This window comes from Pecten maximus, chromosome 3 (genome assembly GCF_902652985.1).
Source record: "Pecten maximus chromosome 3, xPecMax1.1, whole genome shotgun sequence".
Lineage (NCBI taxonomy): Eukaryota > Metazoa > Mollusca > Bivalvia > Pectinida > Pectinidae > Pecten > Pecten maximus.
The window spans coordinates 7,724,615-7,741,354 of record NC_047017.1 but is presented as its reverse complement, the minus strand read 5'-3'; the positions used below and the strand labels follow the sequence as shown (position 1 = coordinate 7,741,354).

At 33.9% G+C, this 16,740-nt stretch overlaps 1 long non-coding RNA gene across 1 annotated transcript; it reads right to left on the bottom strand.

Annotated features, from left to right (window-relative positions):
• Positions 1-5,212: 5,212 nt before the first annotated feature.
• On the bottom strand, positions 5,213-14,768 carry LOC117323064. The gene is made up of 3 exons (XR_004531643.1): positions 14,459-14,768; positions 7,145-7,384; positions 5,213-6,571 (listed from the first exon to the last, which is right to left on the bottom strand). It is a non-coding gene; the product is annotated as an uncharacterized LOC117323064 (long non-coding RNA).
• Positions 14,769-16,740: the final 1,972 nt, after the last annotated feature.

The window sequence follows — 16,740 nt, the reverse complement described above, 5'->3', positions numbered from 1 at the left end:
TGCTTTTTTCTGATGATCTATATAGAACCCCAAAAAGGTAGCATTTTTAAAAACTAGAATTAGGGTAATGACGATAAGCGATCATATTTAAATTATTTACCTTCGACAAGCTTGCGTAGTAAATTATTTGTCGATTTTGATATTTTTCTTTTTGCACTAACTTTAATTTGATCTTGAACTGGTACCGATATGATGAATGATACATTCCAAGTGATTTGTACTTTATATTTTTAAGTCTCACTGACTGTTTTTAGTTTGAATATAATGAACAAGTGCAAAATATGTTTGCATGCATCCTGGAAAATATTCTTTAAAACTGGGTTTTCCTTATTATGAAAGATAGGCGTCTTTCGCATCAATTCACATTTGCAATGTGAATTGAAGTACAATCTTCATAATTTGCGAAATTATGGGGAAGGATATTGTTATAAGACGGTAAGGTGTTTACTTACATAGTATGTTTTCTTCAGACAATACAATGTAATTGTCTAACAATCAGAGCAAACCTGTAAGTTAGACAAATTATCATACAGTATATTCAACAATGTCAATGCATAGAGAATCCGTTCTGTATTGAACAATGTCTTATGTTTAATGTGTTGTTCTAACCAATATATCAAGAGTATGCAGATAAACAATGTCCTCGTAATTCATAGAAACTGAAGAGCTCTTCATCAATTATGCATTAGGATGACATCGTGAGAAAGATTTAATGCCTGGTTGGAAAAGGTGTTGTTGATTTTGATGGTGAAGTATATTAACAACCTAGTGACAGTGTTGATCCATTAAATCCCCTGACAAATAAATCAAAGGCACCACTTCAGGCTCTTCTATATCAGCCTTTGTTTCTCTGCTTCTAGCTTGATCGACAGGGACAGCTACCACTAAGCTGTGTTATAAGTGTGAAGAGTTCAATTTCCCGACTGTGAATTTTCTCTTTCTCTAATGCAACATCCTAACAGTTGTTTTCCCAGTGACAATATTTATCATTTGAATTTAAATGAATACTAAATGAACTATTCCCGATACTACGCTTTCCCTGGCGTTTGTCGACTGTTTAGACATATATTGTTTCTTGTGATGTTGATTTGGATCTTCTTTATTCACTTCTTTCGAATTAACTTTCTTCCACCGATGGCACCACCTCACTTTTGGCCTTTAGTTGATCGTTCGTCCCTGTGAAAAGGCTTTGGGTTAATTCCTCTGGCCGAGACATACCAGAATCTATAAAAATGGTAGTTCCTGATCCTACTTTACGGTCAGCATTTTGAAGTAAGCTAACTGGTTCACTCGTTGTAGCCGGATGATGTGTCCTAATGGCTGTCTTCGGTAGTACGCTTCAGTGAGGTTACGCTATAAAGTTGACACCAGTTTCGCGCTATCATTTGACAACAAGAACTACCACAGCCTCCCCAAACACACTCACTCACCACACATACACCTCGCAAGCAGGGTAGGTCGTCCTTAAATGATACTAGCTGTTGGTAGGACGTAAAACAAATGAAAACAAACTAAGGTCAAGCTGTATAGTTGTTGTCATAGAAGTCGTATATACTGCAAATGCACAAATTTTAGAGGTAATCGTATCTTCGCACCTTTTTTTCCGCTAAACTATACTTCCTCTAATTGCAATCTCAACATAATACTTCTGTATCAATATTGAGGTGTGCTGATGCATCATCTCTCTGATCTGTTAATTTGACGTATCGCTAAAATTTGGATGTGCCAAGAATAATTACGTTAGCAGTATGTCAAGAAAAGTATTAAAGCAACGTAGAGGACCCATCACCTCTTCACACTTTATATAATACCCGAATGTACTGTTATTTTGTCGAAGTACATGACTGCAACTACGTCATCGTTGACGAGTGGTCAGTGACATTTCTTTCAGTATATCCTTAACTAGCAATTGAGCCCCGGTGTTTGGAAAACCACCTCAATATCAGATGCACTTTCAAAGAAATTGTTAATAAGATTTACTATATTTAGACATAAATGTACGTGTCTCTACCGGATAAAATAAGTCCTATCACTCCGCGCGTTTTTGACATTTGTGACGTCACATCGCCTATGTATATCTATTTGCGCAATATGCACTGATTAAAATCCCTTTGCCATTTTTATGTAACATGACATTTTAGTGACATTTCAAAGTCTACAGTACATAGATAAAACGATAAGAGCATGTTTCATTAGGATGTTCCAGTCAGTCCTTGTTTTTGATCTTGTTATAACACTGTCTTTTGCTAACCATTATGATAAGCTAATAAGGACCAGATAGACGACCATTCGTTCGGCTATAAGTAAATCAATTTCAAATCGCTCTACCTGTAAATAACTCAATTTTAAGTAACAAATAATATTTATGTTTTACATAACTCTGTTTTTGTCTATTTTATTTCAACATCAAAATCTCAAAAACAGCCTGTCTTTGGGTTGAGTTTGAATCTTTGCTGTATGGTTTGTATTGAATATTGACTGCTACCTATGTATTCTATGAATATTGACAATGGTGTTAATGGAATATTAACTATATATTTTGCAATGAATGTTTGCGGTTATCTATGAATTGTAATGGACATTGAATTGTATTGAACAGTGGCATCATTATTTTTTATGATTATTTCCAACATAAAATGTGTATAATTTGTATTGAATGTTGACTGTTATGTAGATTATTGTTTGATGTTGGTATTGTATTGAATATTAACATTACGATGTTTTTGGAATGTTGGGTATTTTAGTGATTATTTTGTTTTGAATATTGACATCAAGTTATTCGTGGAATGTTGGCTGTTTTATTGAATATTGACATGATGGTTATGGAATATCAACTTTATGTTTTGTAATGAATATTGGCCGATGCTTATGCATTTTATTGAATATATTGATTTTGTATTGAATACTGACAGTACAATGTTAATATCAACTTTGATAATGTATTATCTGTGATGAATATTGATCAAATGATGCATATGAACCAAAATGAGAAAATAACTTTATCCGTCTGTCTTCACCCAATAGGCTGTACTATGATAAAATTCTTTCACAAATATTTTCAAATCACACATTTTCAGTATCTGTTGAATGTAAAAGTGAATCAACTCCTCATTTTGATATCGAAAATCCATTTTCGAATAAGCATCTGCATTAGCAGTTTCGCATGGAATGCAGCAAGCCTTTGTTACATCCATTAGGAAAGGGGGAAATCCGGAAACCAAAGGCTTTAAAAAACGCTGTTATAGTCACCCATCCTTTCGCGGGGTTTCCGGTAGCCAACATCTTCCCTTGCACGTGATTACTCCGATTGGCATGGACATCAAAATAATTGTTAGAGGAGTTTCCCTTCACATCACTTAGAGTGAGACCTGACTCTGTCTCCGAAAATGTTCCGCGAATGACGTATCCGGCGTACGGCGATGGCATCAGTGACGTCTGACACATGTAGGATCAGATCGCACAAGTCGACAAGCAGAGACAGTAGGTGCATGGGTGAGTCGATAATAGGGTCTCGTTTGACAACGATGCCGTTTTTTGAAATTACAATATTCCTGACATAATGCAGCCCTTTTTGTAATGTCTACCATTTTAAATACTTAGATAATTCCGTAGATTATTGAGACTAAGTCAGCTTATACTCAACAACATGTACACATTATCAAGGTCTCTATGTTGTGTCCAGAAAATCAATACGCCATAAGATACAGATAAAAGTATATAATTTATTGCAGCGCGACATTTTTGAGATATTACATTTAATACATTAACTTATTTAACTAGCAGGATGTATGTCCGTGTGTGGAATAAAGTACATAGATAGAAAAGGAACCAAGGAATGTCATCTGATAACGATAACTGTGGTATACATTATGTATATAGAAAACAAATAAAGACAGACGATTTAACTTACTGGACACGGCACCATTTTATTATGCAATGGTCATGACATCAAACTCGGACTGGTGTGTTTGTAATGGTCTCCCTGGTGATTTAGTGTATTATCAAAAAGTCGTGTTTTGTTTCCTAAAAAATGATTTGGTAATATATTGTTAAATCTTTAGAACAGATTTTATCATTTCATGGTCCAATATCGCAAATGCCTTGTTTCTTTTATGAAAATTAAACTTTGATCAGATTTTATTTATGTTTAACTTGTACGCCTTTTGTTTAATTCGATCGTTAGATCACCTCCCTGTTTGTTTGATGTGGTGTTTTTATGTCTTGTTATGGGCTATTTAAAGAACAGTATACCAGATCAATGTTGTACGTCATTACAGGTGAATAAAATCGCTTTCATCACGCAGTCTAGTTCCTTTTACACGATTACCTTGAGAGCCTGAGGTTGATGGATATTATCAAAATAAGCATGAAAAATATACGTCACTAAAAGATAGAGAAAGTGTGGGAGGATTAAAAACAGCAGGGACATGTCATGAACAAATCATTAACGTTCATCACGGTATTGTAGGCATGATATGATTATCTCGACTTTTTTTTCTTTTTCTTTTGCTGTTCTTTTTCTGTGATATAAAATCAACCAATGCATCACACTATGAGTTAGAAAAAAAACTAACAGTTGTTTTACATTCTCGAATGGTAATGCGTAAAATATTATAACATCCTTTGATCATGAATGTATGCTAAGCATGAATAGGATAATCTATATTAACTCGTCTAAATGAAAAAAAGAAGTAATTATTGTTTTATGGGTCTGTGACAAGCATTGCTTTCCCTGAAATAATATCCTGCAGAATTGTATTTTGTTCGTGAGCAATGTAAATCCGTGTTATAGAATAACATTACATCTTTGACTCGAATAAGACAAAAAAAACAACGTTTGAGTTCATTGTTTAGCCATGAGAAAACAAGCACAATTGCCTAGCTTCCTTTCTTAAAAGAATTGCATTCGTGATAAATTATACCGGTTGTGCCACGACCTCAAAAAAGGTTTGGTATCGCTGGTAGAAAATTCAGGCTAACTAGTTTACAGGTCCATCAGACACTCCCAATAATATAAAACGTCTGTGTTTATACTAATTATATAAAATAGTACAATAGTAAATAAGCTCTGAGAGCTAAAGTGTTGCTACCAAGTAATGGAAAGTTAAAGTCCATCGCAGTAAAGGTTTATGAATTCTAACAACATCAGATGATATTAAGCTTAAGAAAACGAATCCTGAAATCTTAATCCCAAGACAAGAAAATCAATATATCTTTTCTCCTTCGTTTAATATCTTTAATATTTGTAATTAATTGGTTTCAAACAAATACAAAAACATATTTGAATAATGGACTTGTATTTGGAAAGTATGTTTTACCCAATAGTCTGGGTATCTATATCTACTGTACTATTTTTTCAACAAAATATGTTAGAAAACAAATGTTTATAACATTTGTAAGTTAAACAGTTAGATATTATTAACAAGACTGTGAAGCGTTTGGAGAAAGTTTCTTTGCATTATTCGATACACCTGGAATCAGAATCTTCTACTTATCCTGATAATCACTCATTTGTTAATTCTCTCCGTCTTGTCTTTAAACATTCAGGAACTGATTCATCAGTTTTAAATGAACATAATTTTAAAGATTGAAGACACTGGCTGCGAGCTTTCGAAAGAGTCTGTTTCCTTTGCAATGCAATAGAGCAAATACACGTAGTGTTAAATTCGGCCTGGTACAATTTCCAGATCTGCTATTTCATTTCATTACAGACGAATGTGATCTCTTATTCAAAAGTGTAACAGAAGAAGAGTGAACATGGCATTTTTGTAACAGTTTAAACGTCATATTAAATGCCACATTTCAAAAAAGGTATTCTCACCTTTCGTAATACAGTGTTATCTGCTCTTACGTCCAGCTATTTGATGGTTGCGTTATTAGTGTGCACGAGAAAATTACGTCGTTTTCTCACAAAGTGATGACGTTAACATCACAAACAAATGACGTAGCAATATCTGCTTACATGACCAGATAACTCTGCATTACTTAAACACGGCATGTGTTGTATTGTGACGGCGGATTTAGTGGCAAGGACTTATACCGCTCGCTGATAATAAAACCTCAGAATAGGATTGAAATTGAATATGTTCTGATTTGGCAATGACGAAAATTAACATTCATACATTCAAAGAATGCTGATTCGACTCACAGACGTCAACTGCTATGAGAAATTAAACAATGTAACTATCTATATAAGTGGAAAATATTCATATTCAGATATTGCACGCACACACGAAATCTCATATTTCACAAGACAAATAACAGTCTCCAAGCATTGTTTTCAGTTCCTCAGCAGTGACATTGTACCAAATTCTAACACACGGTCATTCGCGAACAGTAATAAAAACGGTATTAAAACCTTTTTTTTTATAATTCAACCATTTAAGTTTTCACAACTGGTGAATTCTGAGTCACATGATCCACAAACACAATGAGTGGCGTCATAAACGGTGTAGGTAGGGTCTGGATGTAGAGGATGACAGTGTGTGAGGGTCAAAGTCCGTTCCCTCAGACCCCCGTACGTACATACAGAATGGTTACTGATCTTGTAAGGAATCCGGTAGTCTGGAATCTGAAATAAGAAAGCAACACACAAATTAAAGTTAGCTTGCATTTCAACATAAAATTATTATGGTGAAAACAATGTATGTGTTTTTTATTACTGGCATATTACGCCACAACGAAAAGAGAATGTGATCCAAATTTGATTTATATTTTTATATTTATTTAATACTTAAATTAGTATGGTAATATTATGGTATAAACTAAAAGACTACAAGTGGGATGGAAACGATTGTAAATGTCATTAAGCGCGTGCCCTTTATGAAATTATAGTTGTTGTCATTGTGACAAAATGGCTGTTTCATGTTAAGGATCATGGCATATCAAAAGGTTATCAAACGCAAGTATAAGCATTGCGCTGCCTTACCATGGTATTATAGTCGTTATGAATGACAAAGTTTTGATAGAAATAATGAAATATTGCACTTAAGCGCAATATGAATTTTTTTTCTGCAAATGACATTAGTTTTGACTATGGATATCCTAACTGCATGACATTTGAATGATTGAATAACAAATTAAGAAATGACATAAAATTTTATTACTGTATATACAAAGTTTGAAAGGTATGAAAAACGTTTACCTCGCTAGAGTCACAGCGACCCCAGCATGACCTCACAGGAATCATATCTTTACAAGGAAGTTCGATTCCACTAGATGTTCTGAATGGTTTTGAAGCAAACATTTTGAAAACTCTCTCATAACATCTAGAAACGGCTCCACCGCTTTCCCCTCCATTTCCAGTACACAAAGCCAGGAAGGACACCAGTAGCATTATGGGAAAACAGCCCCAAAGGGACGCCATGTTTTTATTGTCGCCAAACTAAAATAGAAGAAAGCATGGAACATAAAAGACCTCTATGTCTAAAGAAGATTATATTACATTTATCTGTGTTCCAGACTCGAATACAGACTAATATAATAAACAAGAGGCCCACTTAGACCTGGCGAATGGCCTTCATTATGTAATTAACGCTATCATCGTCTTCTTGAGGAGAGTATACACATTAACCTCAAGATAGCAGCAGACCGAGCCAAAAGTGGACAAATCACACAGTCTAATGATTAACAAATTAGAACATTTTGCTGGCGGAGTAGCAGACAAATCAATCGATCACCCTATCCGATGTAATGATGGGGTCTGTCTAAAAAGGATGCACTTACCGGTGCTTTGTTTCCGACATTTATTTCCCGGGATAACACTTGTCAGAATTAACATACTCCGGTTTATTTGATGAGAAATCGACGTAAAGAATGAAGTACGTGCTAAAGTATCTTCATTTTATGACTTCAATATGTTTCTAAAGAAAATTTATTTTGGACACATAATTAACATATCAAGTTGTGATTGCATATACTAATGAGTTTTATATATAGCAATAATTAATATTTCGTACGTTAATCTTGATGAAAATCGTCATACTCTACCAATGTAGTTCGACGATTTGTTGATTGCATAATCGGATCTGATGTGACCTTACACTGTAGAGAGTCGCGTGACATATCACTAACATTTGTCTGACAACAAAGAGCGGTGATAGGTAAAGAGGTAAAATGGAATCTGGAGGTAAAATGGAATCTAGAAGTAAAATGGAATCTAGAGGTAAAATGGAATCCAGAGGTAAAATGGAATCTAGAGGTAAAATGGAATCTAGAGGTAAAAAAGAATCCAGAGGTAAAATGGAATCTAGAGGTAAAATGGAATCTAGAGGTAAAATGGAATCTAGAGGTAAAATGGAATCCAGAGGTAAAATGGAATCTAGAGGTAAAATGGAATCTAGAAGTAAATTGGAATCTAGAGGTAAATTGGAATCTAGAGGTAAAATGGAATCTAGAGGTAGAATGCGCTCCTATTTTTCACATCTTCTGGTGGGTATATAGAACAATTCCAAAACTACGATGGCTAGTGATTCTTAACATCCTGCAGTAGGATTGTACGAATTATACACGACTGTCTGTATTTTTTAAAATTTTTAGATGCAAAAGTAACAGGAAATATAAAAACTCTTTATCTAACGGTCTTTTTGAATGTTTCCGCCTAACCATTAGCTGACATTTGAAAAGACCAAGTTGTAGACAATGCTTTTATAGTCCACGATTCCTGTCGTCTGCTTGTTACATTCGCCGCATATTTACAACAGGTCAAACAATGGTATCTAGACAATTATCGGACAGGACAAAGACCACATTTATCTGTGACACGAACATGGTCGACAGCACAGACATGACAGCAGACTACAGTCTTATCACTAAACCTATTACCTTTCCTGACGGCGACATCTGATTTCAATCATTACAATTATTGCATTAAGAAAATTGGTTGAGTCAGATTATGTCAGAAAGGTGAATATCTGTCTTGCATCCAATGATAAGTTACCTTGTGAAGGGAATGGGTTAATTACATTCACAGAAAGCAACAGTAAGCACTTGAGAGAGACATCACTTTCGCATTGAATAACAGGGATGACTATATTACAGTATATAGGTAATAGGGATCATTGTATTACAGTATAAAGGTAATAGGGGTTACTGTATTACAGTATAGATAATAGAGGTCACTGTATTACAGTAAATAGAAAATAGAGGTCACTGTATTACAGTATATAGATAATAGAGGTCATTGTATCACAGTATATAGATAATAGAGGTCATTGTATCACAGTATATAGATAATAGAGGTCACTGTATCACAGTATATAGATAATAGAGATCACTGTATTAAAGTATATAGATAATAGAGGTCACTGTATTAAAGTATATAGATAATAGGGATCACCGTATTAAAGTATTTAGATTATAGAGGTCATTGTATTACAGTATATAGATAATAGAGGTCACTGTATCACAGTATATAGATAATAGAGGTCACTGTATCACAGTATATAGATAATAGAGGTCACTGTATTAATGTATATAGATAATAGAGGTCATTGTATCACAGTATATAGATAATAGAGGTCATTGTATCACAGTATATAGATAAGAGAGGTCACTGTATCACAGTATATAGATAATAGAGATCACTGTTTTAAAGTATATAGATAATAGAGGTCATTGTATTACAGTATATAGATAATAGAGGTCACTGTATTACAGTAAATAATATAGATAATAGAGGTCACTGTATCACAGTATATAGATAATACAGGTCACTGCATCACAGTATATAAATAATAGAGGTCACTGTGTCACTGCATCACAATATGTAGATAATAGAGGTTACTGTATTACAGTATATAAATAATAGAGGTCACTGTGTCACTGTATCACAGTATATAGATAATAGAGGTTACTGTATTACAGTATATATATAACAGAGACCACTGTATTACAGATGTGTCTAGCAGTTATTTAAGAATTATATAGAATTTGATTGCTCTGTTTACTGGATGGTTCTCTCAATAAAAATCGAAAATTGGTAAAGAGATAACTGTTAAATCAAAAGCGACACTAAAGGTCATTGTTATGCTATGTGATCATCAGTCAATTGAAACGTTTTAATTAAGATTAACTTAATCATTTATATGATATTATATATATATACTAAGAGAATGTATCACATCATAAAATTTGCACGATATATACCAGGATGAGAATTGTTATCGGAATATATAACGGTTCATTAACGGTTATTACTTTTTTGTGATGTTCATGAAATCACTCATTGACCCCAACATAAGTCTATAATTAGACTAATATAAAACCTGCTATATCTATAGTGTGTAAGTAAGTGTATTGCCTGTTAAGGCATCCTGCGTGATTACCATGTAATGATTAGTTTATGATTAAACCTGGACACAAGGTATGTTTGTGATTCTTGGTTTGTTAATTATGCACCATACGAACCCATGTCAGACTTGAGGTCGACGGTATACGTAATTGCCATGACTTCGTCACTCGAGGAGAGAAATGTTTTGAATTCACACAATTAATTGAATGTGTTTTTGTCACAGCAGAATAAATAGGATCATTTCTTTTTAGGTATAAATTTCAAATGCAAAAAGCTTCACCTTTAATTGTTGGTTTGTTTTGTTTTGTTTTTGTTTTTTTGTTTGTTTTTGTTTTGTTTTTTGTTTTTTTGTTTTGCTTTTTTCAAATTGTAGGTTTCGTACTTTCTCATTTTTAAATGTCATATTTGTAAGGCTTCATAGTAAAATATAGACAATAAATGTCATTACAATGTGTCACACAATTAATTTAATTTATTTTTGCCACGGCAGAAAAAAATAGGATAATTTCTCTTTGGTCTTAATCCTTTCAGATTTCAAATGCAAAAGCTTACCCTTTGTTTTTCCCGTTAGTTGCTTTTTTTTCAAATTGTAGGTTTCGTACTTTCTCATCTTTAAATGTCATATTTGTAAGGCTTCATATTAAAATATAAACCGGATATTCTAAAAATAAAAAACTGAAGTCAATAGTCTAAGAAATCATTGACCTTTAAAGAATGTATCTAAAACAACTGGGAATGCCACTATGTCATAAAACAATAAATATCATTACAATGTGTTGGTTGACGACGCAATAAAAAGCTCGCTTGCCTTGCCCGATCGGTTCTAAAATGGTTTGTGCACGTAGTGACCTGCTCGACCACGTAGGTTTTGGCAGATACTCAAGGTTTTCTATCACACCAAGACATCTTTGCACATAGTACGGAGAGATTTATGAAAGTTACACAAATTTGCTTGATAGCTTTTTTGAAAAATGGTACATTTATTTATTATATTTATCTTTGTGTCATTAATGCACGTGAAAATACTAAACAAAATTGGCTTTTTGTCTAATAGGATTAATTTATTTCAGCAAACATGTTATATATCTCATTTCTATTAGTGACAAATTTCAATTGGTCTCCAAGCATTATCGATATTAAAACAACAAGTATGTAGACGGTCAAATGAATCAATTAGCTTAAAGTGTCAATACCCAGTCGTGTTTCTGAGTGCGGTAAGATAGATAAATAGCTCCATCATATACACCAGGTAAAACAATCCATTACAATCGAGATTTTTTTTTTCACTTTTCAGCAAATCAATAAACAATGTCCATATTATACATTAGGTGTGGTAAAAAAAGTGGGCATGTTTATTTAATTCGAAAAACTATTCCCCACAAGGTTGTTTCTGAATTGATAAGAATTCCACTTCCGTTTTTAGTAGGTGATACTGATGACACTTCGATTTGTGTAAATATAATTGCTTTTGAAAAATATAAGTAGTATTTACTTCCGGGAATGTACAAAGGCTGTAACATGTGTCCTCTTTATTTTATTTTTATTTTCTGTAGTATATTTAATGGGAGTTGAAATGGAAGTGCACGAGTTATTAAAATGTTTTCATGAAGTATGTTACGGACCAGAAGTGTACGGGTTATTAAAATATTTTCCTGGGGTATGTAATGGGCGGTGAACCGGAAGTGTGTAGGAGTGTTTATGCCATATCTGGTCCTAGATATGACGTTCCAATGCATACGTAGAACACAGTCTGTTAATAATAGTTACCGTTCATCTCGGGAGACCACCCCTATTTAACACTACTATCTATAATGTGACCGCCATTTTCTTAATTCACCGCGGTACTATAACTACTTCCGTCGGATTGCTTCAAATCACACCATTACCTATTCAAGTCGCGGGAACTTGGAACGTTATCACCATGCACGTTAATACCAATTGCTCCCATACTAGTTTGATTAGCATGTGGCGCTGAATGGTAATGCCGCTCTTTGCCATCATATACTGGCGCATTGGTAAATACCGATATGCATGCTGCACTGACGACCCCTTTGATGCTGCGGCTGGGATTTAAAAATTGCTAATTTATGATATCGATCACAGTTTTTTTTTATTTGACAGATAAATTAAAGTCAATTGCAATAGATAAATCCATACAAAACGAGACAAAAAGGTTAAAAATTAATCAGATGTTAAGTTTTTTTTCGGGGCATAAATAGGCATCAGTGAAAAAAAACATGTTGAGAACTAAGTAGATGGTCTAGTATTCAATTTTTTTATTTGTTTTTTTTTCTTTGGTTATTATTATTTTTTTTCTTAATTTGTTTTCGATAATTAAGCAGTGTAATTATATTTATATACGTTGTAGTGTATGGTAATCATTCGTTATAATTTTTGTGTTGTAAGAGATGATGATTACTGAAAACTCTCGTCTCGTATTATGTACTACCCTGCCTCTGTAAACAAATATAAGATTCTGTTTATCATATAAGTAACAATATCTTAACAACGACCTTGTGCTTTTAAATAATTTGCTCCTTTGACATTTTCTGTGACGTCTTAATCTCATTTGAATAAGTGAAGTGACGAAGTTGTGAGGACTTTATGGGTGTAATTTCAAACAACAACCAATCACAGCTCAGACATTTGGTGGAGTTTAGTTCTGTTTTATGTTAGGTAACACTGATGACCTTTGACCTGTGTCTGACATTTAAAGATGGGTTTTCTGTCTTGATTACATAACCATGGATATGTGATATGTACTTTGGACGCTTAATAAACATTTGTATTAGTATCTAAGGTAACACATTCAGAATGTCCATAAGATCATTATCTAGTTCTTAAATTATATATTCCACGAATATTCCGTTTTTCATATATACATAACAAGAAGAAAATATATATGAAGAATATGTGATATGTACTTTGGACACATAATTAACATTTTGATTACTATCTAAGGTAATACATTCCGAATGTGCATACGATCATAAGTTAGTTCTTAGATTACTGATTTTCATTATTCAATATTTACATAACAAGGAGAAAAATATATATTATGAATAATTTCCCTTGTGCTACTTTATAATCAAGGAGTATTGCCATCCAATGCACTAGCAGACTGTTATGTACGCTCACATTACTTTGATAGATTAGACTTAACTGTGATTTTTGTTTTGGACAAGGTACATGACAATAGCCACATGCAAACAAAGCCCAGTGGCCATTGACCTATCGATTTTTCCTCGCTCGCACCCTCCTCATACATACCAAATTGCAGTTTTAAATAAAAATCGAAATAAAAGTCTCTCACATGCAGATGCTAATTTAAACATATAACACTATCATGTTACACGTTTCTCTTCCGTCAATAATGTTTTTGTGGCATTTTTGCATTTTATCTCTGTGAATACCTACTATATACCAGTGTAATACGTCATTTTAATAAAATGACATCAAATGGACATATTTCATTCTTTGTTGTTCTTGAAATATACATATATCCTACAAACATAGCTAAAGTCGTGTCTTGCTGATCTTGATGGAGATTAATAGCATAAATACCATAGTAATTGCATGGGAAATCACGTATTCACGTAATATCAATGGTATATATTTTGTTATATTACATCTTAGATATTTATTTGGTATGTTGATTACCATCATGTTTCAGCTGTTAACACGGGATAAGGTTGCACTGTTCGTTCAGTCTGAGAACATATCTTTACGTTAGGCATATCAGCATGAACCGAGTCTAATGGAAGTATAGCGGAGATACTGCTATCACAGAGACCACGCCGTGTAAACAGGAGATATCTACCTGGAGATGAATTCAATTCCTTCATGCGATTTTGACTGTCTGTAAGACTAGACGTATATTTAAGTACAAACTATGCTAATGAGGAAAACATGCAGTCATACATAGGGTACATTCTATCAATGGAGGGTAAGGGGGAGGAGGGGGGGGGGGGGCAGTTTCATTCTCAGGTGTCAGACAAACTGCTTTGGAACTTAATATTTAAAAAAAAATATCTTTATGCAAGATCACATCATTCACTTGATAATCACATACAATTTTACAATACATAGTAAATCATATCGCATCGTTTTTATAGGTTTGCATACAGGTAGGCGAACAGCTCACAAAATCAAATGTAAAAACCTTACCTTCGGCTGCAGAATGACGGTACAGGACAAGCTCCTTTGGTGAGGTGAAATCTGATGTAATATATTTCGGTTTTTAAACACAAGGAATGAATTCCTCTACTTTTTTGTCGTTGTTGTCGTCACATTCTCCAAGCGTTGGTTTACAATCCCACGCAGAACTAGTGGTGACAAATTGGTCTCAATCAATAATACACGTACTCAGTGTAACGTGTGACTGTGATGCCACCCAGCAACGCTACCATTCCAGTACACACAGGAGTGGGAGGGGGGAGGCGAGAAAGGGCCGATACTGACCACTGACCACAGAAATACTGTAGATTTTAACAGGCATAGTTCAAGTTACGACAGCTTAACTCTCGCTTTCTTCTTTAATGACTATGATCAAGTCACCTGATAGTCAGGGCACATTCCTACTGAAAATAAAACATGAAGAAATGGTTAAGAATAAAGTTTGAACATATCTTTCTGTTATAATGAATATATTTTCAACGATAGTGTGCTAACAAGGCGTTACTGAATTGACTGGACGTTCCAACATTGCCAGGATCTCTCACTACCCGACGTCACCAACTCCAACACGTAAATTGATAACGGCCCAAAGGTATTTGTCAGCTTAACGACAAATTGGCAGATTTTTGTTTTTATTTTCATTCTATTTCGGATATACACATATCGACAAATTATAGTCAAAACTACCCAACGATAATATGATTCTGCTAATTGAGCGCATTAAATAACGGTGTAAAAATGGTTACCTGTATGAACACTTTCGGCGTTAAGATGACAATACTTTGGTTTCCATGAGGCTGTGAACGTGCCGCTACGTCATATTTGTATCTGTAACATGAAACGCATTTACCTGAGGACAAAACCCAAACATTGCCAAACATCCGGATACAATGTTTATGTCTGTGGATTTGGTCACACCTTTGATGATTCTTTAATTAAACTGGTTTGGCTAAGCCTTAATGTGATAACCTTTCGTATCAGAGACTCACAATTGTATAGCACTTTAAGAAATGCAATAATAGATATTATCTTTGCTGAATAATGAATATAAAATGTATTATGAAGCTGTTTTGTACTTTCGGGTCTCGTCAGTGATGCTAGAATCCTAAAGTGTGTTGCAATCCAAAAATGAACAAGGTCAATGAAGATGAACCTATACAAATTTTAAATCATATAAGAAAAGATACCCTAACCTCATTATTTAATAAATAACTGGTCGTGAAATATGACAAATGATAAAAGTGAGACATTTATGCAATATGTTATTTTTCATATTACGTTATAAGCACATGGCAATTTTGATAGAGTATTTACGCTCGTGAAATACTTCGAAATTTTCTTTTCCTAATACGAACGCGTTATGCAACATATCAAATGGCGACTTGAGGATAAGATTATAGAATCGACCAGTTTATTCTTTTCGAAATATGTACAAGGAAAAAGACAAAGGGATTCGGAAGAGGAAGCGTCTTCTCCATCTACCACCATATCCATAATAAAGATGGACAGACTAAATTTATTTTCATTTGTATTTACAATGGGGAGAACAAAATATGCAATTGAATGAAATACAATGTAGAGATGTAATTTCAAATGCTGACACAAGTAGTCGATTAACGGACCAATCCAGAACACTTTATTGTTGTATATGCCTTGGTAGCCGTGTCCTTTGTTCATATTTTATTCCTGTTTCAACGGTTTTGCTTGAACATATGTATTACTTGATTTGTATTAAAAGGAATCCATGGTATGTCTGATCTCATTTTGTTTTGGAGTGTTCATAATGAGAATAATTTCCCTTGTGACACTTTAAGATTAAATGTTACACGACTCTTCAATTAATTCTTCACAAGCAAAATCAATTGAGAGGCGTGTCTTAAAGTCTTTGGTTTCTCACTAACAATCTATAAATCTATCTTAGTATTATGACTGATCTATATCCATTTGTGGCATTAAAGATATTTACTGTTACAATATAAGGTAGAATATTCACACTAAAAGGGAAATGACCTGCATTCATCATTGGTTGTCAACAAATCAAATGAAAGTCCCCATTAGCCTACTGTCAGCATCTGTCAACAGGAAACAATAACGGTCGAAATTCCGGACAAGACTAAACCTGAAAACAACTGGACAGATGTGGTTGGAATACAAATATCTGTAATACGTTAGAGACATTGTCTTTCTGTAGTAAAACTCGCCATCATAATCCCTGGTAATGGTTAGCCCCAGAAGCCATAATAAATAAACTGTCGCCTGGCTATAACGTCTCT